The sequence below is a fragment of the Lissotriton helveticus genome, chromosome 1_1 (assembly GCF_964261635.1).
Source record: "Lissotriton helveticus chromosome 1_1, aLisHel1.1, whole genome shotgun sequence".
NCBI classification, from domain to species: domain Eukaryota; kingdom Metazoa; phylum Chordata; class Amphibia; order Caudata; family Salamandridae; genus Lissotriton; species Lissotriton helveticus.
In genome coordinates, this window is record NC_136057.1 from 1,787,494,863 (window position 1) to 1,787,519,443 (window position 24,581).

Genomic DNA, 24,581 nt, shown 5'->3' on the forward strand with positions numbered 1-24,581 from the left:
ATTATACTTCAGAGCATCCCCCGCACTAAAACAGAATTCACAGCACAGAATTCCCAGTCTGGGGGGGCACCCGTTTCTAGATGCATCTTTAAGCCATCAGCACACCACAGTAAGAAGTTACTATCCTATAAGTTAATCAGTTTACGAAAGCCCTTTCATTTAGTATAGAATTCAGGTGGTTTGATGGTTTTGCAAGACTGCCGTGAAGGAGAGCCCAACGTAATTCTGCAGGGGTCCAATCAAGGACCTTCGAAGTGCATAAACCTAAGAAACTTCTCAGCAAAGACAGGTCCTATGTAGGCAGTGTCTAACTCATCTAATTGGCAGGATAGCTCTGAAACGTAGAATCAAACAATCCAGTGGCAAAATGTGCCATGGGTAGGGACTGCACTCCCACGTCAAGTTATGAAATGCTGGCAGTTTATTCATCTCTTTAAAACTGGTTTATAATGGCCCTCGTGCTGCAGGTAGAACCGCGGGAAACCATCTTCAAAGAGAAAGTGGTCACTATAAATCGACAGAAGAGCCCAACATGGTTCCTTGTGTGAAAGGCAATCCTTAACAAGGGCTTCAAGAGAGCGAGAAATCAGCCTAGAGAAGTCTTGCTAGAAGAAAAAACCAACAGCCAAGACTTGGTACCACTCACGTGTGACTACATTTAATGGGCTGTCGAACTATATGAAAAAACCATAAACCAGCATTGGAGCATCATAAAATCAGCAAAAAAAGACTGGGAAAAACCAATGTTCTCTTTCAAAAAAGGCCGGAGCATAAGAGATGCCCTGGTTCATACTCGCCCGAAACAGAAAAATGACCTTCACACACCCTCAGTCACTACGGCATGGGGCCTTCCCCCCATTACAGGGCATTATCCCTGCTCAGACTGTAGCATATGCCACCTAACAGAAACTTCAAAATCACTTGCGTTGGAAACAGGAAAAATCTGGACACAAGTTGCACATACCAACTGCAACTCAAACAATGTAATATACCTGATAACATGTCCCTGTTCCTTACGTTACATCGGAATGACAACTAGAAAAGTGAAACAGCGCATTGGTGAGCATCGGAGTAATATCCGATGCAAAAAAGCTACAACTAAACTGAGCCGACACTATCTGGAACACAACCATACCCCAAATGATATGAAATGGACAATAATTGAAAAAATTACTGGTACCACGAACATCACTAGCAGGCTCTTTGAGAAAGAACAGCGGTGGGTGTACCGTCTTGGTACCAACATCATTGGGCTCAATGATGATATTCCGTGGAATACAGTACTAAACTGATGGACCCCCGCATCTCAATGAACACTAGGTCATGAACAATTTCTGAAAAATCTGACAAGAAGAAAAAAATTTCTTAAAAACATTTTCTCAAAATAAGAGAAAACTAGAGAAAAGAGTACCTAATAAGACCCGTCTGATCAGTAAGCGCACAAGAAATTACCATTCTGTTGCTGAATAATAGGACCTTTGGAACATCACTATTCAGCAAACGTCATGTTGACCTCTGCGCTCCCACCTACATTAATATTGGAAGATCTGAACTATAACGAATGAAGCCCAGACATAATGACAACAATGATTGTATTTCGAATAGCCAAAGGCACGTAATTCTTACATGCCGTCTTGTTGACATTCTCGCATGCAATGATTGGCCAATTCATTCGAGCCTCCCTCTGGAGACACAATGTAATTCCCTACACGAGCGCAACCAAGCCTCGTTTTCACCAAGCCTTACGAGCGCGACCAAGCCTCGCTTTCCCTGAACCCCGCCCACAGGGAAGCACAGCCCGTCCTCGGTCTGGTGCAGCCACGCCCACCCGGAAGAGCGCCAACAACGTTACACAGCCTTTAAAAACATCCCCACCGGCCCCGTTACTTATCGTCGGGGTCCGGTTGAGGAACTACGAGGTGTACAAGCGGGCTGCGAGTGCTGAGGGCGTGAGTAATGCTGCAATGACGATCGGACAAATACCACGCAATCAAGCTAAGTTGAACGCGATTCCGAATGTTTCTAGCCTATTTTCTTTTTTCTTAGGATGTGCCAGGGACACTCCAACCCCCCTCCTGAGACCCATGGTGCAGATAGCGCCTAACTTTAAAGTGAGATATGTTCCTTTATATCAAACTGATGTGTGTGGGTCACTGACTTTGTCCATTGATCCTCCGAAACACCCACACCACGTGATTTTAATCCCTTGCAAGCCATCCACGGCTTTTTTAAATCACTTATTGTCACGACACTTCCCAGAACTAGATTTATCATCCCTAGAGGGTATGCGGATGGTGTTTAATTCTAGCAGTTAGTCTGGGAACACAATTGCTGCCACTTACTTGGAGCACCCTGAACGGAAAGGCGCTAAGGCATAGCTTTACAAATAACTGTTTGTTTGTCTTATATGTCTGTCTGTCTTTTTGTCCCACAGGTGCCAAGACACTCCATAACTAGGAGTGATTTTTCGGAATGAGCAATTGCTCTTCCTATTTTTATGCACTTTAACACTTTTTTTATTTTCACTTTCACGTCCCCAGGTTAGGGTGGACGATTAGAGAGTCCATACCGCCGGGGTTTAACATTGTCCTGATGAATGCCTAGGTAAATTGAAACCAACACTAAGGCTGAAACATGTTGACTAAGTTATTTCTGAATTAAACCATCCATTACCTTGGCTTTATAATTCAGTCACAGAACTCTTTTTACTGTGTGTTAGGGATCATTAATAAAAAAAATTTTGTAGATACCCTTTATACACTTTTATAGTTTAATTTAACCCTCCAACACACCCATCACACAATACCTGCTCCGCAGTCTCCTGGCGTCGTAGCACACCGAAGAGGCATTAGGTCTCTTCGGTGGGGCCGGATGATGAAGCATGACACCGACCAGGTTGGTGTGTGAGGGCTTTCTTTTCAAACCCAAATAGGGTGTGAACCTCGAGTCTTTGAGGCTCCATTTAAGTGGCTTATAAGAGACATTAACCTCTCTTCCTTTGTTTATTGTCCTTGTGTGAAAGCCCAGGTCCAACAGAATATCAGCAATTACGGACTTTCCTGCTTACTTTCGATATAGGTGCAATTAAAAAAGTAACCAATCAATAGTGCCAAGTTAGTTAAGCGGCAGATTGGTATTTGTCGATGCAAAGTGGTTACCAATAATGTCATACCCCTACAGTGCAAACCAGTTATGACAGACTTCAAGAAACGAATTTATGGTAGCAGGCAGCGATGGGCACTAAAAGCCTACATGTTCTAGGAGCCTGGCTGCTTGTACTCTATGGTACAAGGGGCCTGGGTTGCCAAGTAACCGTCTTAGCGGGAGGTGGTCTACTTAGACTGGGCTGGCACTGCCCCCCCCTTCCACATTTTTAAGTCGAAGTCTACTAGACCGTGCATGCCTTGTTGTCGCGAGACATTGTGTCTCAGTAATAACACTCCGGCTTGGAGCAGACAATGCTTACCATTGGCAGGCTTTCATGTGCACTCATTTGGCTTCTTATTCGTGCTACAGTTTGTCAAAATTGCGTTTATTCCTGCTGCAGAGCACTGACTGCCTCATTAAGTCTGAGAGGTTACTTTCACTGCTTGCTTTTGAAGAACTTATTTTGCTTGTTTTAAGCACACCATGACAGCGCATGCATGTATGCAGTCCGTGTACCTCAGTTGCTCTGTCGCATGTCTGCTTCTCCCATTCCCTCCATGCTGCACTTGCCCAGGTGCTTCGACGCTGCCTTCTCCAACCCCAGTGCCGCTTCGGCCCCTCTGCCCTTCCCCCGCGTTGGTTCTGGAACTACTTTTTAGAACAACATTTTGGAAAATGTCATTTTTTAAATCATATTGGGAAATGAAAAGAAAAACTCCTGCATTACTTTGAAGGTGAGCTCATACATGCTGCGTACATGCACAAAACGACGTAGGCACCTGCGTCAAATGCGGTTTGTCAGCAATCTTCAGCCTTTCTAACAGTATTGGGGACGCTGTGGAGGTGGTTACAAGGGACTGGCAAGCCAATGTGTCTCAAATACGAGATTTATTCACTGCAAATGCTAGTCAACAGCTCAAAGCAGAGATAGGCCTTAAACCCGTTCTGATCAAAGTTCTCAACCTTCAGAGAGCCACCATCTGGTGAGCGTCAAAGGAACAAAATGTATGTATATAAGCTTTATTTCGATATAAAAACATATCATAAAAGCAGATCATCATAGCATAAAAACAGTTTAACAGTAATCTAAATAAAGCAACTTACATTTCATTATTATAAAAAGAAAAGCATCTCATCGTTTGCACGACAAAAGCATTAAATAGACAAAATAAAAGGGAGCACATTATTGGATCGTCAGTTGTTTCGCAGTTCTTATGCGCCAGGCCCAACCTAGGAATTTTGCCAAACAAATGGCAAAAAAGGGTCTAGCATCTGAAAGCAGTATTCTTATAGCTTCCAAATGTGAGCGAGTTCCCAGGCTCCTACAAAGAGGCTTCAGCCACCTCCGTCTAGGGGCCACATAGGCTCTACACTCAAACAGCAAATGGGCAACAGATTCAACTTTTAGCTCACAGAATGGGCAGTAGGGTACAGTTTGCAGGGGTGGTTTCCAAGTAGAGGTAAACTGGCATAAGGGTAATACCCCGACCCTAAATTAAAAATATAATGCTCTGTCGTGTGAACTATGGATCAGATCCAAATAGGGTTCCCTATAGGGGTTTTCTTTAACTGTCAAGAAATTGGCAACAGATTTGGGATGATTTATTTTGCCTACTCTCTCATTGTCCACCCATGACCAATAGGCCTTCTTCAGTACTTGTTTTGGAGGTGCTGTTTTATTTTCCCACGCGGCACCTAGGCCCAGTTTGTACAGAAGCCTCTTGACCTCCCTAAGCCAGGTGACCTTATGCCAACCTGGTAGAGCCAATAGATCTTTTAGGGCATCTGCATAGCTGTGGAGTTCGGGGACATTCCAAATTCTGGACCATAATAAAAGAGGGCGTAGTTTGGCTTGCTCACAGATTGGGCGGGTGCCTGCGTCGAGCAAAAGGGGAATTGTGGGAGTGCTATGGGGTAGCCTCATCAGATCTTTATGAAATTTATTTTCTAAGTGGGCCAAAGTGTCCACTCTCTGTGTGCCCCAAAGTTCTGCGCCGTACAGTGCTGCACTCACAACCCTTCCCCTGTAAATATCAAGAAGTGCCCCAATAGGTTTCGTAGAGGAAGCACGCTGTTCTTGGAGCAGAGCACCAACAACCCTCTTGTGGGTCAGAAACACTTTTTGGTGGTGTGCCTTCCAACTCATATCGCTAAGACGTATGCCCAGATAGTCAAATTCTTTGACTCTTTCTAATGTAACAGAGTCTACAGCGGGGGGTTTAACAGATTTGTTGGGGGGTTGAGGACAAGAAATTTGGTCTTACCCATGTTTATGGCCAATCCCCTGGTGTCACAAAAGGCCTTGAAACTGGAGAGTAATGACTGTATACCCACAGGTGATTTCGAAATCAGAAGGGTGTCATCCGCAAACAGGAGCGTCGGGATTTTCTTTCCAGCCAGGGATGGTGCATCTGCTGGATGTTGGAGGAGGTGCTCCACCACTCCGTTGACGTAGAGAGAAAACAGAGTGGGGGCAAGCACACACCCCTGGCGGACGCCCCTGTCTACTGGGATACGCGGTGTTTTTTCTCCCTGGGCACCCCATCTGATTTGGGCAAAATTACTGTCATGAAATTTTATAAGCAAGGCCAGCAGGTAGGGAGGTAGACCTAGCCCATCGAGGACCTTCCACAATAATGCACGTGGGACCAGGTCGAAGGCTGTTCTTAAGTCTATAAAGACTAAATATAAACTGCCCCCTCCTAGCACCACTACTTTCCAATAAAGCAATAAAAGGCGGAATGTCTGCTCGATGGTGCCTGTCCCCGTTCTAAACCCTGCTTGAAAATCAGACAAAATCTGATTTTTCATCCACCCACTGCAAAATCCTGCCCAATACCGCTTTCCCCGCTACCTTTTGCGTCGAGTCCAGCAAGCTAATGGGGCGATAATTAGCTGGGTCTTCCCTGCAGCCGCTCTTAAAAATGGGGACGACTTCAGCGCCCCTCCATGAGTCAGGGAAAGACCCCCCCAACATAACCTCATTAAGAAGCGCAGCAATTAATCTGCTCCAAAATAGGGGATTATTCTTTATCAGATCTCCCGGGATCCCATCGGGGCCTGCAGCTTTGTTAGGAACAATACACCCAATTGCCTTCTCTACTTCTAAGCTGGTGAATAAGCCATCCTTCGATAGAAAATCTGTGGGGCTGGACAATTGGACCAGATCTGGATGAAGTGGCCCTGAAGGAGCCGAATACAATTTCGAAAAATGGGCAAACCAAGCATCGCCAGGAATATTACAAGTCAATTGTTGGTCAATGGGCTTTTCTCTAGATCTTAGCAAGTCCCAGAACCCCTTGGCATCTTTCCTTGTGCTCGCCTCCGTTAATTCACGCCAAAAGTTGAAATCATGTGCCTGCTTGGCCTCAGTCACAATTTTTCTATAAAGTTTCCTTGCAGAACTGATGTTGGCTTGATCTTTTTTTTTCACTGCAGCAACAAGATCACCCTTAGCAGTTCGACATTTAGATGTAAACCACTTTTCTCTTGCCCTTGGAGCTCCTTTTGAAGCAGTTCTGGAGCTGGGTTTGGGTATGATGAACAACCCGCTTAGTGCCGTTATAGTATCTGTAAATAGCGATAAAACCATCTTACTAGTAGAATTTGTGGTGTCTAGCCGAGGTTCTGCCTCTGATACAATGATTCCGGCTTGCGTCATCCTTGCCTCATCTGCTGAGACTCTAGCCCATTTCAAACGCATGCCACAGTTTGAGGGAAGAATCTCATGTGAAGCTTTCCATGTGTGATCAAGAGTGTCTTGGTTCCCAGTTTGCCAAGGGATAGAGATGGTTAAAGAAAGAGGGTTGTGGTCGCTATCACAGGTCTCTATAACCTCCATGTCGTGATGGTATGGCCAGAGGTTATAGTTGAGCATGAAAGTCAATTCTGGATGAGTGACCCGTCCTATTGTATGTATGGGCACCCATGGGGTCCGATTTGGAACGACCATTCGTTGGTCTCAGGTTATGCTCCATACAAAGAGCGTTTATATCGATAGCGCTTTGTGTCCATTTAGGAATCGGTTCAAGGTTCAAGATAGGAATACCCCTCCTGTTATCCTCATCATAGGTATCCAGAATATCTTCCTTAGCTAAAGGCTCAAAACAGCAATTAAAATCGCCTGCTAGAAGGACAAGGGAATCAGCGTCGCAGGCAGCCAAGTTGTTACTTAAGCCTATTGGATTTAAAAGTGATGCTCCGCTCCTGGTGCCCCTTAGGTAGAGATTAAATAGTTCTAGATTCCTTCCCCCTTTACAGTGTAGTGATATCCATTGAAGGTCAGATGATTGAGTGATCCTTTGGGACACTCTAAGACCTAGTGCTATACTGATCCATATAAGAAGACCGCCGGACGGGCGTCCTTTAGATCCTTGGTGATGGACAGCCGGGACAAAGAAGGTCGAAAAACCCACTCTATGTCTTGGTTCCTGGCACCAGGTTTCCTGTAGGAGACAAATGTCATAAGGTGCCAGGAAGGCATTCCATTCCGGGATATCAAAGTTATGCGCGAGACCTGCCACATTCCAGCTTAGGATCTTCAGAAAAGGTTCACCACATGTGGAGTTTTTAGGTGAATGGATAAGTAAAGGAGGGTTTATCACAGCCGGTGCAGATGGTCCTGGAAGAATCTCAGTCTGGCGGAAAACTGAGGTTGTGGCTCTATCAAGCGGGTTAATCTCCACTAGTTCACTTTGGACAGGAAGAAGGGGGATCAAGCAGGGTAGATCTGTCCTTGTTTCTACTCCATTGCGATCTAGAGTATTCGATTTAGTCGGCCCCATGTCACGGGGCAAGCTGTTCAAAAGCCCGCCTTGGCTAGTTAGAGGGCCATGAGTTAGATTTTCAACGTGGTCTACAGCCTGGAATACCGTTGCTTTTTCCAATTGTGGGCAGACAGGGAACATAGAGAGTCAATCAACCTCCTCTAGGCCACCGAATCTGTTGAAGGTTGAGAGGCCATTCCAATGTAGGAGAGTGTTGTTTTGCCTCATCGGATGGCTATTCCATGGGTGGTACTGTACCACTGACCAGTTATCCACTTGAGTGTGGACTTGCCGTGGAGGGTAAAAGTAGGATAGCGACCTTGGTATGACTGAGGATTCTTCACTGCTTGGCCAGGAACAGATATGGTGTGCCGTGTGCGGGTCCTCAAAGGTCACAACTACACAGTCCCCTGGTTTAGATTTCTTGGTTGGACCCACCCAGGGTGTTCTGCGGACCATCAGTACTCTACTTCTACCATTAGGAATCGGCCTGTTAACGTTGAGCCAATGCATAATCTTATTTTGCAATGACCAATGATTTTCGTATTGGGCAGTGTCGATCACAGGAATGCCTGTCAACACAACCACATAGTCATTGGCCTCTGGGGGGAGATCAATGTAGCCCCCTCTAAAATTATCTTTTGGACAATGGCCCTGGGTTTCAACAGTATGAGGTCTAGGAGCTACCCCCGGATTTGGATTTGCTATTTGAGACTTGGAATTCCGTTTGGGAACCTGGGGTTTGGAGGCCTGAGGTTTAGCGGTAGTGGTAACTTGATCCACGGCCACAGTCCTCGGTTTAGGGACAGGCCTTGCAGCAACTGGAGCTGGAAGCGGGTGCTGTTCAGCTTGCAAGACAGGAGCCAATGGTATTGGGTCAGTTGGGGACAGACCCTGATTTTCAAAACTTCTCAGGCCGAGAGTGGCCAGCGCAATAACGCTCTTCTCCATCTCGAGCAGATTGTTTTCTATCCTCGACAATCTTAGGTCAAGAGGTGAGAGAAGTTTTTTTAATGTTTCCCAGACTTGATCTATAAATTCCCTATCATTCCCACCCAGGTCCTCCACCTGCGGGCCCTCATCTACTAGGGTGGTGGTAGGGGGTGTAGCTATACCCTCTCCCTTGCTTTGGCATGATGGCTGTATGCTCAACAAACACTCCGGTAAACCGTTACGTGCCGGGGCGTTAGTCAGTGTCAGATGTTGAGAGACTGCAACTTTTGCCTTCTTCCGAGAATAGACTGAGCGTGAGTGGCGTTTTCTTTTAGGTTGTATGCCGCTAACGCAAGTAGTAATTGGGAATGCTTGGGGGAGTGGGTTAAGGGTAGGACTCTGGGCATTAGAAGGTGCAGGGCAATTTGTCCCTTCTACAGTAGGTGATTGCTCCCAGGGCGAGGTGGAAGTAGGAAGGATCAGGGACCGATGTACATCGACCTGGGTAATAATACTGTTAGGGCGAACAGGACGCTCTGGAGTAACGGAAGAGGCTATATGGCCTAGGGATGATTTTTTTGAGAGTGCAATTACTTGGGACAACCTTCTTGCAGCTACTAGTTCTAAGGAAACCCGGGTTTGAAGTTTAGATATTTCTTCATCTATGGCTATATTTGTGCGGGTAATGAAGTCGTCCATAGGGCCACAGATTTGTGAGCCACCTTTGGAGGCCTTGCTGCATGTCACCCTAGTACTCATGATGCTTGAGATGGAAAGGGGGTCGTCACTCAACTTATAAGATAAGGTATAACAGTTTAATCTTGCCTATATCAGCACGATAATACAATAATCAAGTTGGTGGCAATAAGGGGAGTGGGCCAGGGCCGTTCTCTGCCATCCTCGAACGGCCTCAAACGGCCCGGTCTTAGCCCCGGCCTAAGCCCCGGCCTAAGCCCCGGCCTAAGCCCCGGCCTAAGCCCCGGCCTAAGCCCCGGCCTAAGCCCCGGCCTAAGCCCCGGCCTAAGCCCCGGCCTAAGCCCCGCGTTACTGACTCTGTTATCAAGGGCAGGTTAAGGGGGCGGGAAGAGGACCAGCTGCGGCCGATCAGCGCCGCTCAGCAAGCTGGTCCTCGCAGTCCCGCCTCCGGCTTTCGTGTGAGGATGGGCAGTTCCTGAGGGCTCGTTGGTGCTCCAATGCACAAGAGACCAGGTGGCAGAAAGTCCCCAACAAAGTCTTGCGCCTACGAGCGGCACCCGCGGAGCGGGGGCCGCGAGGCGTGGTGTGGCGCAGCGGCCGGCAAACAGGCAGGGAAACCGGAACGGTAACAGCACTCCCAGCAGGTAGGAAGAGGACACCCAGGCAGCTCACAATCCCCAAAGCTTTTAACAGATGAAGGGGGCGGGAAGAGGACCAGCTGCGGCCGATCAGCGCCGCTCAGCACGCTGGTCCTCGCAGTCCCGCCTCCGGCTTTCGTGTGAGGATGGGCAGTTCCTGAGGGCTCGTTGGTGCTCCAATGCACAAGAGACCAGGTGGCAGAAAGTCCCCAACAAAGTCTTGCGCCTACGAGCGGCACCCGCGGAGCGGGGGCCGCGTGGCGCAGCGGCCGGCAAACAGGCAGGGAAACCGGAACGGAACGGTAACAGCACTCCCAGCAGGTAGGAAGAGGACACCCCAAAATGAAAGAACTGGGAGAAGAGGCGAAGCTGATGGCTCTGGTTGCCTGCACCCTGACCGGAACCCCGTGGGCACAGACTTTAGAAACAATACTTAAATGAGATCTGCTAAACACCCGAGGGCTCGAACTGGGACTTAAAACTTGAACTTCCATAAGTCACAGCCAAGTAAACCCTACCCATCCTGAGGCACACAAGCCCAACGCTGCTTGAACTAATCGCGAAACGGGTTCACATCGGACTGCGCTGCTCACTGGATTCGGAGAAACTCAAAAGTTTAGCAGGGAAGCTCAGATAAACCTCTGGATTATGGATCCACACGTCCTTCAAAATTGCCTTATTCCAGAATTAAATTCCCACAGAAGATTAAGTTTCTGTCGTGGTACCACAGGGAGTGGCGCTTGTTTACTTAGATAAGTTACTGACACCCCAACAGCATATGCTTCCTGTGCCAAGATCGAGTACTGTCTGAAGAGAAGCAGTAGAAAGTCACTGGCGGGGCACGGCTATCCCCATGTGTAGCAGTGCACCAGGCAGGTCTGCCACCGCAGAACCTACATGGTCGCTAGTCTGCCCCAGACCAAGGCCCAATATTGCCACTGGCACTTTAAACATTTCATGTTACGTGGTTATGATTTTCCCGTCCTGCACAAGGACAACTTAGTCTAACACAGACTTTACCACAACCCATAATGTGGGCAGGAAACACAGGATCTATGAGACAAAGGCAAAGCCAAGGAATCAATAGTGCAGGAAAAGTATCCCTTTCAAGCACAAGGACAAACATGAACGCTAGTCTCAGGAGAGATGGGCGGAGGCCTACTATAAATGCAGCGGGAGCCATTAAAGAACCCCGCAGCCCTTGATGTGCCGAGACAGACAGGGAAGCAGTGTTACAGATAGTGCTGTTCTGAAGACTTCAGAACAAGGGTCACGCCTTCCTAGGAAGGTATAGAGAGCAGAACTGAAGGGGTTCCAGAGCTCAAAGCTCATGAGGGTAGAGATGCCACACCTAAAGATAATGTAGGTCCTACCCGGTTAGGAAAAAGAAACAGATTAATCTAGAACATCCCCTTTGCTCTCCCAGAATGGTTTACAAAGCAGAAACAAGAGGATTAGAAGTTTAGCCTCAGAGGGTAGGAGTAGTACCAAGTGGGCGGCAGACATTGATCTTCCAAATGGGACTGGAATACACAGATCTCGCTGGTATCAGCTTAGGAGTCACTTTGATCTGTTGAACACGGATGATTTTATGGAGGACTCCAGTCCCGACATCTCCAAGAACAAGCATAGGGAGGGCAGATGACAAAGGAGAGAAGGCATGCAGTAGGATACATTTATATGCACACCTGCCTCCACATTCTGTAACAGCATGCAACAATGTAATGTGGAAACGATTCACAAACCATACAGCAACTGAGAGTTCAGACAACAACTGGTGAGATGCCAGGAAGGAAATCTGAGGCAGGCGTCCAACATCACTCAAAATGCCAGTTTGTGGGTCTCACGCCAGCTCAGAGTTGGAGCGGCCAGAAACATCTTGCAAGGAAAATTGTGGAAGCTGCCACACCCTGAATTCCTAACATGGCCAGCTTAGCCAGGGAGAATGGAGTCACAAATGGAGTAGTCTGCACAGTAAGCAGAGAGCCAGATACCCCCGAGCCCCTTCAAAGATGGCATGCTTACATGGCAGCAGTGCTCTGGAAGATGGGTTCTTCTAGTTGGATCCTGGCAAGAAAAACTGCCAGACAATCCACCCTCCCACCTCCACTGAGTTTCAGTGAAATCCTAAGAAATTAATTGGTGGGAGATGGAAACCAAGGCAAAATTACAACTACTTGCATTTTTTTTTAAACCTTTACTCACCAGGCGCCTTAGCATAATGGAGTGATGCAATGGTTCAGCCAAGTCATACTCTGGGTAGCATGTGGTGAAACAAAATTCTAGGCCAATGGTATTAAGCCAATTTGATGTACAGGTAAAGGATGTCTTGGACTATAGCTCAGCACGATGTGCTTAGGGAACTTGGGGAGGAAAAAAGGAATAGGAAGGAGGTGTAAAAGGGGCCAGGCCAGGCAGACAGCTTGTTTTTAATTCTAAATCGATAAAGGTATTTATAGGAGGTAGCCTAAAAGTGGTTACTTTCCTGTGTATCCCCAACAGACTTCATTGCACAATGAAGGTAACACAATTCTCCCTCAACTAGTGTCGCTCACTGGGAGCTAAAGATCACACAGGCTACCGGTCCCTAACCTCACACTGCTCATTACACAGCAGAACTGCATCTTTTCACCTCAAGATATTGACCTGGAGTGATACGGCAGGTTAGGTATCCTTCACATCATGCAGCCAATCTCGAGCAATACAGCCAGACCTCAGAAAGCACCTTCGAAAAGCTTGCCTTGAGAGCTATAGGAACGTGCGCGCTCAGGTACCATGAACTTAAGCCATCTAACAGGATGAAGACCCTACCCACAGGGAATATCTGTTACAAACTTTCCAAACTCGAACAGAGCTACTGGCAAGAAATCTACCCCCTCCCACAAGCACACAGATGACTACTTCAACTGACCATCACAGGTCATACCAAGGAGGAAATCCAAAACAAAAACTTGGAACACTGACCTAATGTCAAAGACTGCCACCTGCAGGACCTCCAACTCCTGCTTACAGGTACCAGCATCTATACTCAGTAGCTTATCCAAGAGAGATGCACCAACATAACATTGTAATTTCAGACCAACCCATCGGCAGGAGGGCTTATTTAATTAACAGTAAATACAAGTAGTTATCGAAGTACAGGTCTTATAAGGCGATATAACAATCCCACACCCACCAGAGGGCCATATCAAACAATTCCTTTCATTAGCGATTCTAACATTACACTGATAGTCAAGACATAAGGCAGTACCATTGTATGACAAATCATGGGCAGGCTGGACCACACTGCCCCAACAATTTAAGGTGTCTGCATATAAACACCAGCACTGACAGTCTATTGACAAGTATGTGGTTGTTTCCTACCTGTGCTCACCTAATTTAACAGATGACCAGCTTCTGAATATACCAGCTTCGTGCTAGAGGATGTTAAACGGCTCATTGGCAGTAACTGATTTTGGACACCACTGCCTGAATTTGCCCAACACCAGCATGCGACTGCTTTTCCATGCCCTGGGCAACTTTAAGACACGGATTCCCAGTTAGAGAGTGGGAGCCAAAACCCACGCATGCCTATGGGTATCATGCAGTGTTTGTAAATAGCAATAAAAATAGATTAGGAAACATTCCTCTCCCTCCCCCCCCCCCCCCCCCCAACGATGGGTCTCACTGGAAGAGAAGCCACTAAACTGCTATAGAGTGTCAAGCATCAAAACAGGTACGCTCCTTTGATGTATGAACTGTAACAGTTTAATTTTTCTTTGGTCACTGTGTACTTGGATAAGAGCCTGGAGAGCATGCTGCAGATCCCAGACGAGAGGTCCAGTCATGCGAGACATGCAGTGACCTCATTCAGACAGACAAGCCACGAGATGTTAAACATTATTGTGGTGTCTGCAGAAAGCTACAAGGTGACATCATCAAGTTACTCACTGGATGTAAAGAGTCTCTGCATACTATGACAGCACGTGCATGCTGGGATGGAGACGTTTCACTCTAACACAAGCACCTACTATATTAGATCTGCACATCAACTAGCTGCCTTAGTGGCGGGAGGCATGGGGATGCGGAGAGGAGTTGGCCTAACTGCTAAGGCGCTCGACCTCGGACCTGGGGATCTGGGTTCGAGTCTCGGTAATGACGCCAAAAACCTCCTGTGGTTCTGGGCAAATCACTTAATCTCCCCGTGCCTAACAAAACAAAAAAAAATTAAAGTGTGTCCTCATGTAATGTAACTGGTGCTATGTAAAGCGCTCTGATACCTGATTCGGGTCTAGTTCGCGCTATATAAAACTCTGCAAAATAAAAAATAAAAAAAAAGATGCAAGCACTTAAGAGCTATTCAACGAAGACATTGTTTAGCCACAGACCAACCGGGATTTTTGCAACTGCTATTAAGACTTTGTACAGAGCCAAGTCAGGGACTTCACCGGTTACTCTGCTGTTCAGCAAGAGCCAGACTGCGTTCCTGGGTCACAACGGAGCCCGCCTACTCATGCCTTAGTCCAAGTGGACGCAGTTCATTCACTCCTTGGCCATGAGACACCGATGCAGCTAGACTGCATCTTTGGAGTAACTGCGCAGTGTACACTTGAGCAGATGTCAGGCCGACTTACGCCTTGGCCCCCATCGAGGCTTGAAGAGGTGCAGTCATCAAGAAAGAAGTTCAAACCTTGGTCCTTGTGTGCACTTCGACCCGGGAAACGTCAGAGCAGTTTTTTCCCCCCAGACACGTGGAAAACCTTTTAACAGCCGAGGAGCGGCCATTACTTCCCTGCTATTGCTCCCTGTTAATCATTAACAGTGTTGTCCATTGGCTACGCACTAAAGTTATTTTGGATTGAGAGTCGCCACTGGGGAGTCTGAACAGGAAAAGGTACCGAAAATAGCACTTTGCAAAATTCAAGATTTTGCAAAATAAATAGGAGGAAACGCTGAGCTTTGTTACATCCCAGCCCATTTAGCCTTCACTAACTACAAGAAGTTTGCCATAAAGCCCTCTAAAATAATGCTCATTAGCCGCAGACAGTAACTGGTCTCACCACTCCTGTCTCCTACTTACAACGCAGCTACCCACGGCCAGAGTACTTTAGAGAAATCAGAACAACTTTCCCGTCAGGAACCAGTGCCCAGCAGCAAAGCAGCCTAGATTAACAGTAAGCAGGCATTACAGCGTCTGCTCAACTGCAGGATTATGAACCATATCGAGTGTCTGACCCGACAACTCCGGCTTCTGTGGTCAAACATTCATTCCTCCTTTATTGAGCACATTCCACCCGAGATTTCCGACGAGTCATCGCTTGCGCCACACTAACCCTGGAGAGGGCCAGGTACCAACTACTCACTCCCATACACAGCGGAAGGTTCGATGAGCCAATACCAGGGAACTTGCAGCTAAACCAACATCGTATTTCACACCAGGGTAGCAACATGAGCCAAGAGCACAAACGTCCTTTAGCAAACATTGCACAGGATGTCCCATTTTTGAGGGGCAGTGTCACTGTGAACAGAGATACTGAGGCCTCACTGCCACAAGGAGGCCTACAAGTAGAAAAAAACATGCTTTGGTGTAATCAATAATGCAAGCAAGTGATGATCCAATACAGAACCCATGACTGCAACATAGCCTGGTCAGGCAGTGAGGCAGAAGTGCAGCACTTTAAAACGAACACGCTTGGAGCGAACAAGTAGACTGGATGTACTGTACACAAATTAAGTCAGTTATCAGTGAAACTGTACAGGCGTGAATAAGTCAGAGCTTGCTTGTTGTGTGTGAAAACAAGTAAATTCAGCGGGTTACATAGAACGTAATTGCAGATCAGCATCAAAAGCAAAAAAAAAAAAATCCACCTTGGCATTGGTCCTGCCCCACCTAAAGCATGGCTCTCGTCTAAGCTCTTTTCCCACGCACTTGGTTGAAAGCTCTTAGAAAGCAGCTAGCGCAGGCCAAATGAAATGTCCTGAAGCCCTAATACAGTTCAGCCCCAACACCAGAGTATCAGAGAAGCATCACAGAGGCCTCCTTCGAACCACCTGGGAGGGATTGGGAAAGACAAGGGACCATGCGCTCACTGGAGTGGTACTGAGGAAGGTGGAAATCCTCACCGGTGAAACAGTTCCTTGGACGACATCAAGAAGCATCCTAACGAGTATTTTGAAAATAACTTTAACCATCACAGGGATATTTAGAAGGAAACAAACCGGTGACCTTTAAAATTAAGTTTAACAATGTCTGGAAAACGCAGGGAGCGCACACACACGAGGCAGTTTGTGCAGAGCAGACTAATCATTGAACAGATTTAACTCCCCTACAGACTAAATGGCCCCACAGATAAAGGGTGTTCGCTGTAAACCCTTTACCTTGCCCTGAACACTCACACAGGGTACAGTGGCACCGAGGTTGAAGGTTCCTTCATACGATGGCCATGTAGGTGAATGGAGTTCTCCTGTAGACCCACCACCATTTCCAAGGGGCCAGTCTACCTGCAGGGTAGAGAGGCCCGGCTAGTGCAGGATGTCCACCTACTATAAACCCTGCACCCAACAGAGTGTGGTGGTGCTGCTATGAACCTCCTCGATGGGAGACTAAACCCGCAGGATGGAGAGGCCTGGGTACAGTTCTGGACCTGGGACACCATCCACCCTCAGAGTGAGGTGGAAGGGACAGCATCTTCAGGGTAAAACACCCTGGCAGGTAAGGGGTGGGGTCTGATGCCTCCTTCACACTATCCTGGGTCAAAGTACTGAGGCACAGCTACTAACCCCTGACCCCAGACATGCCACACAGGGTGGACCCTGTTCCACTCTAGACTGCATTCTTGAAGGAAAGTACCCTCAGAGTGGACTGGGCTTGCTATAGGCCCCTAACAGACTCTTGGTGATACCCACGCAGAGTGCTGTGGTGCAGTTACAGGGCCTACCATCAGGACTTTAAGCGGCATGGGTCTCACCGGTGTTGAACAGATTTTTATAGGGGGCCTCAAAACTGGTCCCTATCGGGCTCCGTTTTGTGCCCTGGAGGCTCGTTTTTTCCCCGCAGTGCAGTGACAGCAGTCACATTGATGGGGCTGCTCACCTGTGGGGAAGTTGCGGCATTACATCATGCCAGGTGAGCGTTGTAGGGGAAGGGAAATCCTTTAAAGAGTCATTTTCTCTCTGGATTTCCCTTCTCTTTTTGAAACTCAGGATCAGCAACATTGTTGTGGTGTCACCAGGGTTTAAGTGGAAGCTTTTTCAATATTACATACAAGCCATAGTTGCTGCTTATTTATCTTATGCAACAACCATTGACAAAGCCAATAGTTCTGGATTGTTGTAGGTATGATGTTACTTGTAGTATCATATCTGGATGCAATAACCGAAGCAGCAAAATTCAAGTCGGGCGGCACACTATGCTAAGCACAGATTTTAAGCCACGCCCTTAATTACACCGACCACGCCCCTTTATGAGACCCTCCAGTTTTTTCATCCCACTTAAAGCCCTGCCTACCATACACCTGCCCCGAGGGCATCCACCCGTTTTAAACCCGGGAGCCAGTTTACCTGCAGGGCTCTGCAGCCGACCTTCGCCCTAGAGGGCCGCACTTCTGCAAGAAGCAGTGGCCTCGCTGGAAACCTTTCTTCGGGTCTGGTGAGACTTAACCTGCAGAGCGAGGTGGCCCAGATACTCCAACCCTTCACTCTGCCACGGGGGTCTGCCCACCGCCCCTAGGAGAGCGTGCCTGCTTTAGACCCTTTTGTTTACCCAAGGCGGCCCATCCACCCGCACGGGCAGTGACCGCGATGCTGATCCCCGTCCAGTGGGGTTACCCAGTCGTCCCCAGCTGAGAATCGCACCGTTACAGTACCTGTCTGGGTGCGTACAGTACACCCTGCTACGTGCCCTATCCGGCGCGTTTCGAAAGGCCTCTGGTCTTCTGTTGCAAGCAGGCTTCTTTCCTGCTCGGCGCTGGGTGCGGCCGACAGGGCCTTGGCAGCGCTTAGCTTCACAAACAGGAAGAATGTGGTAGAGATAAGAGGGGGTGAGCAGGCACAAAGGTGACTTCACTGCAGGCTGGAGCAGCTCTCTACTTCAAAGAGCAGACACAGGAACAGCAGAGACGCCTCCTCGTGAGCGGAGACGGGCCTGGGCCAGACCCGCAAGCACCCCCACCATCACACACTTTAGTGGTGCACTGACATCAGACAGACCTTGCCTTACCCCTCCAGTCTAAAGCAATGCAACCCCCTTCCCTGTAACATTTAGCACTAAAGCTAAAGGCAGGCCTGGTCTAGTCACATCTGCAAACCAAATACCCACTGCCCCATCCCAAGTTATATTAACCACTAGCGGCCAGACGGGCCCAGATTACCCCCCTGCCCCATCCCAAGTTATATTAACCACTAGCGGCCAGATGGGCCCAGATTACCCCCGTCCGCTTTTACCCAGTGTAATTATTGTCGAGATGTTTTTCCCCCCAGTTTTTAAAAGTTAATTGGCCCGCGGTTGTAAGAGCGCTTTACAGGAGACCAGATCGTATTAAAACAAGGACTTTTTCAATGAGAAGCCTTTGCTAGATCACACATACAATTAGGAGCACATTGGAGTGCATGGTTTGAAGTAAAATCATGCAGACTATCAGAGAACGGGTTTAAACCGCAGAGCAGCAAAATAAATCTACACACGTATCTGCACTTGTTCAAAGTGGATATTAAGGTCTCATACAGAAATGGAATGACAATGTCATTTACTATGATGTTTCAAGACTAGGGGAATAAGGTCAGCGCCATCCCCCACCGTCAGCACATACAGCCAAGAAGCCACCACAGACATCAATGTTATGGCAACTCGATGAGGACTAGGCACAGAGGCCTCTGCTATAGGAGAGCTCATTGGGTCCTCTGAGATCGCCTAGGCCATCAAAAGGCATGTGAACCAGAGACCTCACTATATCCACAGATAAGTGTGCCTCCCTTTCGTATCAAGTTAAGAGGCCCAGCAAACAGCCACAAAATCAAATGAATACTTGGGGAGGAAACAAAAGCAAAAACTCATTTGGAGGGCACCAAAAAGGCAAGGAGTTTGGACTCTATGACAAGTTCCATCCAAGATTATTGTGTGTCATGATCGCTAGAGTTTGTCCCCACTGAAAGGTCAAATCTAGGGTCAGCAAAGTTACAGAACCCATCCATCTCTCCCTTTCCTGCATCTGCTTCACTAACTACCCAAGGGGATAGGACTGCTTTCAGAAGCGGCCGTTCACCTCACTCACTGGATACACATGGGCAAGCAGTGCACTCAAAACAGCAGTCTTCATCTAGACCTCCATGAACTCGAGAAGAACTTACTCACTGGCTGCCCTGGAGGGTACGACTATTACAGCCAACCGCTCCACTCACAAACCCCAACGTACCTAAAGAGTAAGCTCGCCGTAAGTATGTACCCCCCCCCCCATAGCAGGTTATTCATCAAAACTATATGGATCTGGAACTGCTACTCTTTGCCAGACCGCCTATGTGGTATAGCTCATGAGCAATGGGCCTGTCTGGCAGTAGAGCGACAGCTTTCACCAGCAGTAAGTTTATCAGGCAAAGCCATCACCAGCAATAGGCCTACCTAGCAGTGCATCTACATACATCTCAAGAATTACGCATAACGGTTTCAGTCCTTAGCACCAAGAAGCATACCTAGTAGTACATCACTATAACTACATCTATCTGGCAGAGCCCTCCCTAGTAGCACATCTACAGACATCGCAGACAGCCTCTACATTCAGGTATCTGGCTGCATGGACACTTGGAAGTCTTTAAGCCTGTACTATGCAATGGCTTTGCGTTTGCCTGCCACTGGCCTTCAAGGAATTAGCGTACAGAGCAGAAGAGTATCAGTCGGCAACAGAGGGCAGAATAAAAAGCAGTTTGAACTCTGGGCCATCAACATTCCCATCGAGTGTCTTGACCAGGACTACAAGGAGCAAGAGAGTGCTTTAGGAACACTGTCTATTCTAAAGCGTCACCCGTGACCCCACATGGTCCACAGTCAGACCAGAGCTGGTGAACACAAGTAAAAGCATTGCCCTCAACAAGGGTGGTAGATAACCATACTGTGCTTACACAGTGGGGAAAGGAGAAGGAACTGGTGCAGAAAAGTGAGGTGTGCTGGAGCACCACTGTGGTATGCATAAAACAAAAATGCCCCAATGTAGTTTGCAAGAGCTCACGGAGTCAGAGCACAGCATGAATATTCAGTGTATTGGCTAAGGGCAGAAGTAGAGGAGAGAGGTCAGGAAGGGTCCCATACAGGCCTGAATACCACGTATAGGCTTAAATGTGTGGGCTCTGCCACAGGCAGGGGTAGAGTAAGTACTCTGTTTTGACTGCTTTCAGGCTAAACTCTGATTAGTTGAATATTTAATACAAGGCACAAGAGCCAGCTAGAGGAGGTCTCCTGCGAGTACCGACTGCCCACATCCAGTGGTCCAATGTATCAAAGTGTAGCCTGTGCAAAGTCAAGGGTGTGGAGATGTGCAGAGCCCACGGACACAGAAGCAGAATGGCAACCAAGCACCATGCTCGTTATCAAAGCACACAATGTCCGATCCATTCACAAGCTGGGAACAAAAGGCCTATGAAGAAAAGGTTCATAGAAGACCGAAGGCACAGCACTACGCCCAGGTGATGCAACCTTTTATGCAAGATATGGTGGCACAGCACCCAGATTGCGCAGCACTCTACAGAGGAAGATTGCCCAGCACCACGTTTACTGTTAACGTGTAGAGTTTATCACATGCCCATCGATCTGCCCTCAAACTTACCTAATATATATGTTCACCTGCCCACCACAAGTTGGGTGTCAGTAAGGAGGATCGGTGATCCCCAAAATGTAATAATTTAAATCCTGGCCAGATCAGAACGATTTGTGCACATTGATTAGGGCGGCACAGCCTTGAGCCCAAGCAATGTGTAGCTAACGTGGAGCCACTTCGAACTCAAGGTAGGACAACACAGCCTTGTGGGCATGTAGTACCTCAGCAATGCCAACAGAGATACCATGTTTCACAGTACTGCAGCGAGGGTAAGGAGCCAGATCACAAGGCCCAGATGCTGCAGTGTTATGCGAGGTGGCAGCACCTCTCGTGAAGAGCGACTGTTTGTTTTCTGGAAACAAGCCTTGGCAGTTGTTTTTGGTGAAGTATTTTTGATGGCAGTCTACGCCCACGTCTTCGTGCACAGACAACAGAGGCGTGAAGGCCACACCCGCGTTGCTGGTGTCTGTTGCGGAGGCAGAGAAGTGCAGTTAGTGAATTCTGGCCAACTCACTCAATACGGGAGGTTTCAACCATTGCCGCTCCCCCCTCCCCATCTGCGCCGACGTATATGCAAGCGGTCGATCAAGGGTGTCAGCGCTCTACATTAAATGTGAAGTTTACTAGCTCTAGCGCAGACTGCTCCGGGAGCTCACCGCCCCCTTCGTAGGAGAGGTCACTGGGGTGGGAGGCTCACGCAGCGAGGGGTGGGAGGCTCACGCAGCGAGGATGTAATGTATCAGAAAAAAGGAACTTGAGGGAGAGAGTTACGTAAAAGTTGGGCCGGCCTGGAAACAATTAATGCTGCGAGGATAGCGGGACCCGAGAAACATGGACTATGGGGAGGGTTCTATACTCCCACCCCACCCGGCCCCTCTTGAGCAGCGCCTTGCCCCTCCCTCGATACCAAGTACTTCGAAGGGAAGAAATACTGGGAGGTATTAACAGTCAGATTAATTTACAAAAATAACCAGTTCCGTAGAATTCTGAAATAGTATTTCGGTACTGCTCTGCAGTTAGGACGTTAGTGTATCACATTTATGTTCCAAGATGGCGTTTCAAATAAACTTGACGCATTGCCAAGAGGCCAACAGAAGTACATGAGGTTGATTAAGGCACAAGTTACACTGTTTCGCTCTATGTGCTACCATGCAATGCAGAGCGCACCGATAGGGCCTTGAATATCACTGACAGATGCAAAGACTTAAATTACTTTCCTGCGTCTTTCTGGTAGAATGACTTGTTCACCCATTCAGCTGTGAGAGATTTCCATTGTAAAGGTGAATCTTATGGCCAATTGCAGTTTCATATTTTGATACTCTAGAACGAGTTAGTGTTAGGTTGTGCTTAACACAGTTTAACTACTGCCCATGAAAAAGCTGTATGACAAAAGAGACGTGCCTTGAGACTTGGGATGATCGAGTGAAGAGGCAGCATAACTCAAGAAAGGCTTCACATGTCGTGAGACACTGCCTCGCCCAACACTAAAAAAATGCAAATATGCTGCTTCTGGATACATACTAGACATTCGAAGACGTACAGCAATGCCACAGCCAGTAGACTGCAGCAGAGCTCAGTCTGGATTCATGAAGACGGGGTGGCATAGGATACAAGATCTAGATACAAACAGCAGCTCTGGTCTTATGTACATTAAGCCTTCCTTGTTCGAGGAGCGTTGGCCTCAGATAAATTTAAAGTTGTCTACTGGAGTATGAACATACAGATGATATAAATCGTGTATATGCACACGCATTTGGCCCAAAACCATGAGGTTAGAGAGATGTATGCATATACACAGCAGCACCACACCCAGAAGGCAGCAACAGGGCAGGGCTCAGGAACAGCAATACTTGCCTGAGGCACGCAGTCTGGAGGAGAGAACTCGCGGGTAAATTAAAACAATACATACAACTAGTCTGAAGGACCTTAGTGGGGTGGCCTCAAACGTTCGATGAAGTCAAGGACCGCCGCAGGGAGCTGCAATATATTACCGCAAGCACTCCAACACATACGCGTTACCGAGAGTGGCATATACATATCTAGCTTAAAAGATCTTTGGGTCGAAGAGCCAAAAACCACTCGGGACGACACAGATACAGTACCACAAGTCAGATAAGTGGCATAGATACTGACATGTTATCTAGCAAGAATAAAACAATTATCGCGGTGAAGGGTGACCTATCCCTCAAGTGGTAAATACAATACACAAAACTTACCAACGATGTTTAGAATAAATATATAAAAGTAGGGTGCATACGTACCATCTGAAAAATGTAAGGGGGGCCAGAAACAAAAAGATTGTTTAACAAAACTAAGGGACTGCTTTCTATACCCACATTTCAGGGTAAAACTGAGTGTTTACCTTACATCTGTACACCCCCCCCCCCCACCCCATCTACGACGGCTTCGGATGCTCCCAGTCACTTAATCTAAATAAAGTTTAACACCTCCTAGTGGTAGATGTCAGTTACTCTTCGCACAAAGTCGTCCTCCCCCAAAGGCCTATGTGCTTTACCTTCCACTTCTGCTGAAGTATACCCCCTTTATAAACTGAGGCGGTTTCCCTTACAGTTTTAAGCCTGCCCCAAATTCACAATAGTTTAACCAAATTCAGCTGGTAACCTAGGCAGACGCTTAACGCCCCACCGACAATTACGTACGACAGCCCCACCACGAGGATGTCTGTTACCTATATACCCTCAATCTTATGTCTGCTACTACAACCCTAAATTCATCCCGGATACGCCCCTGGGATTATGCATGTTGTCTAGATTTGCTCTTAACCTTGAGGCGCATGTCTATTATCCATGCCCCCTGCCCAAACTCATATGCGTTACTTACCGCCCTCTCCTAACCCCCAGTGATGCTCACGTCTACCATCCAACGCCCGAGGCACATGCTAACCTTAAGAAAGGCTAACGTCTGTTACCACTGCCCCACCCAACACCACGGCGCGAGCCAAAATCAAGTATCATCCGCAAAGATTGATATCTTCACACTATCCCGAACCCCCCGGAAAGAAATCTAGGCATCCCGCCAGGGTCTTAGGTCGAGTAAGCATGCCTCAAAAAGATTGGACTCTGGCACTAGCTCCGTTACCTGTTAAACAGAAGTTTGGCAGGAGGTGCCCTCTCTCTTCCGGGTTCTAGGGTGGCAAGCAATGTAAAGGAGGACCTGTCCCGAGCCAGGCTCGATGGGGCTACGGCACTGACAGGCCGCGGGAAGCGACGTCAGCTCTCGAGCACCACAGCCACCAAACTCAGAGCCTCACCTGGAGCACTGAAGGACAGACTAAAGCGGCTTTAAGAGACCGGCACCAGGGAGCGGCCACTGAGCCCCGCCCTGTCTTCCCGCCCAAACCCTGGGGCGGGGCAGCCATGCTTCCTAGGCTATCGTTGGCCACATCCGAGAAATCGATGCCGCCCACGAACTAGCCGGCACGCCCACATGTAAAATGGCGACTGGCACTGCCAGCGGAGACGCTAATCTCATCTCACACTAACAAATGAACTGTTCCCAAGCGAAGATGGCCGCTGTTGAGATACGCGTCATAGTACGCGTGCGCAAGATGACTGACAGTATGACCGTGGACCTCAGGATGGGCGCGGCCCCACATGGCA

The 24,581-nt window shown here is 47.9% G+C and overlaps 1 protein-coding gene across 5 annotated transcripts in view; it reads right to left on the reverse strand.

Annotated features, from left to right (window-relative positions):
• Positions 1-24,334, reverse strand: part of MYH9 (myosin heavy chain 9) — a 238,712-nt gene extending 214,378 nt beyond the window's left edge. The window contains exon 1 of one of the 5 annotated variants that reach the window (XM_078640470.1): positions 24,061-24,334. The gene's annotated coding sequence lies outside the window, so the exon portion shown is untranslated. Of the gene's footprint in view, positions 1-18,024; positions 18,165-24,060 lie in introns of those variants that run through there. The other 4 variants (XM_078640476.1, XM_078640479.1, XM_078640482.1 and 1 more) reach the window with 4 other exon arrangements.
• Positions 24,335-24,581: the final 247 nt, after the last annotated feature.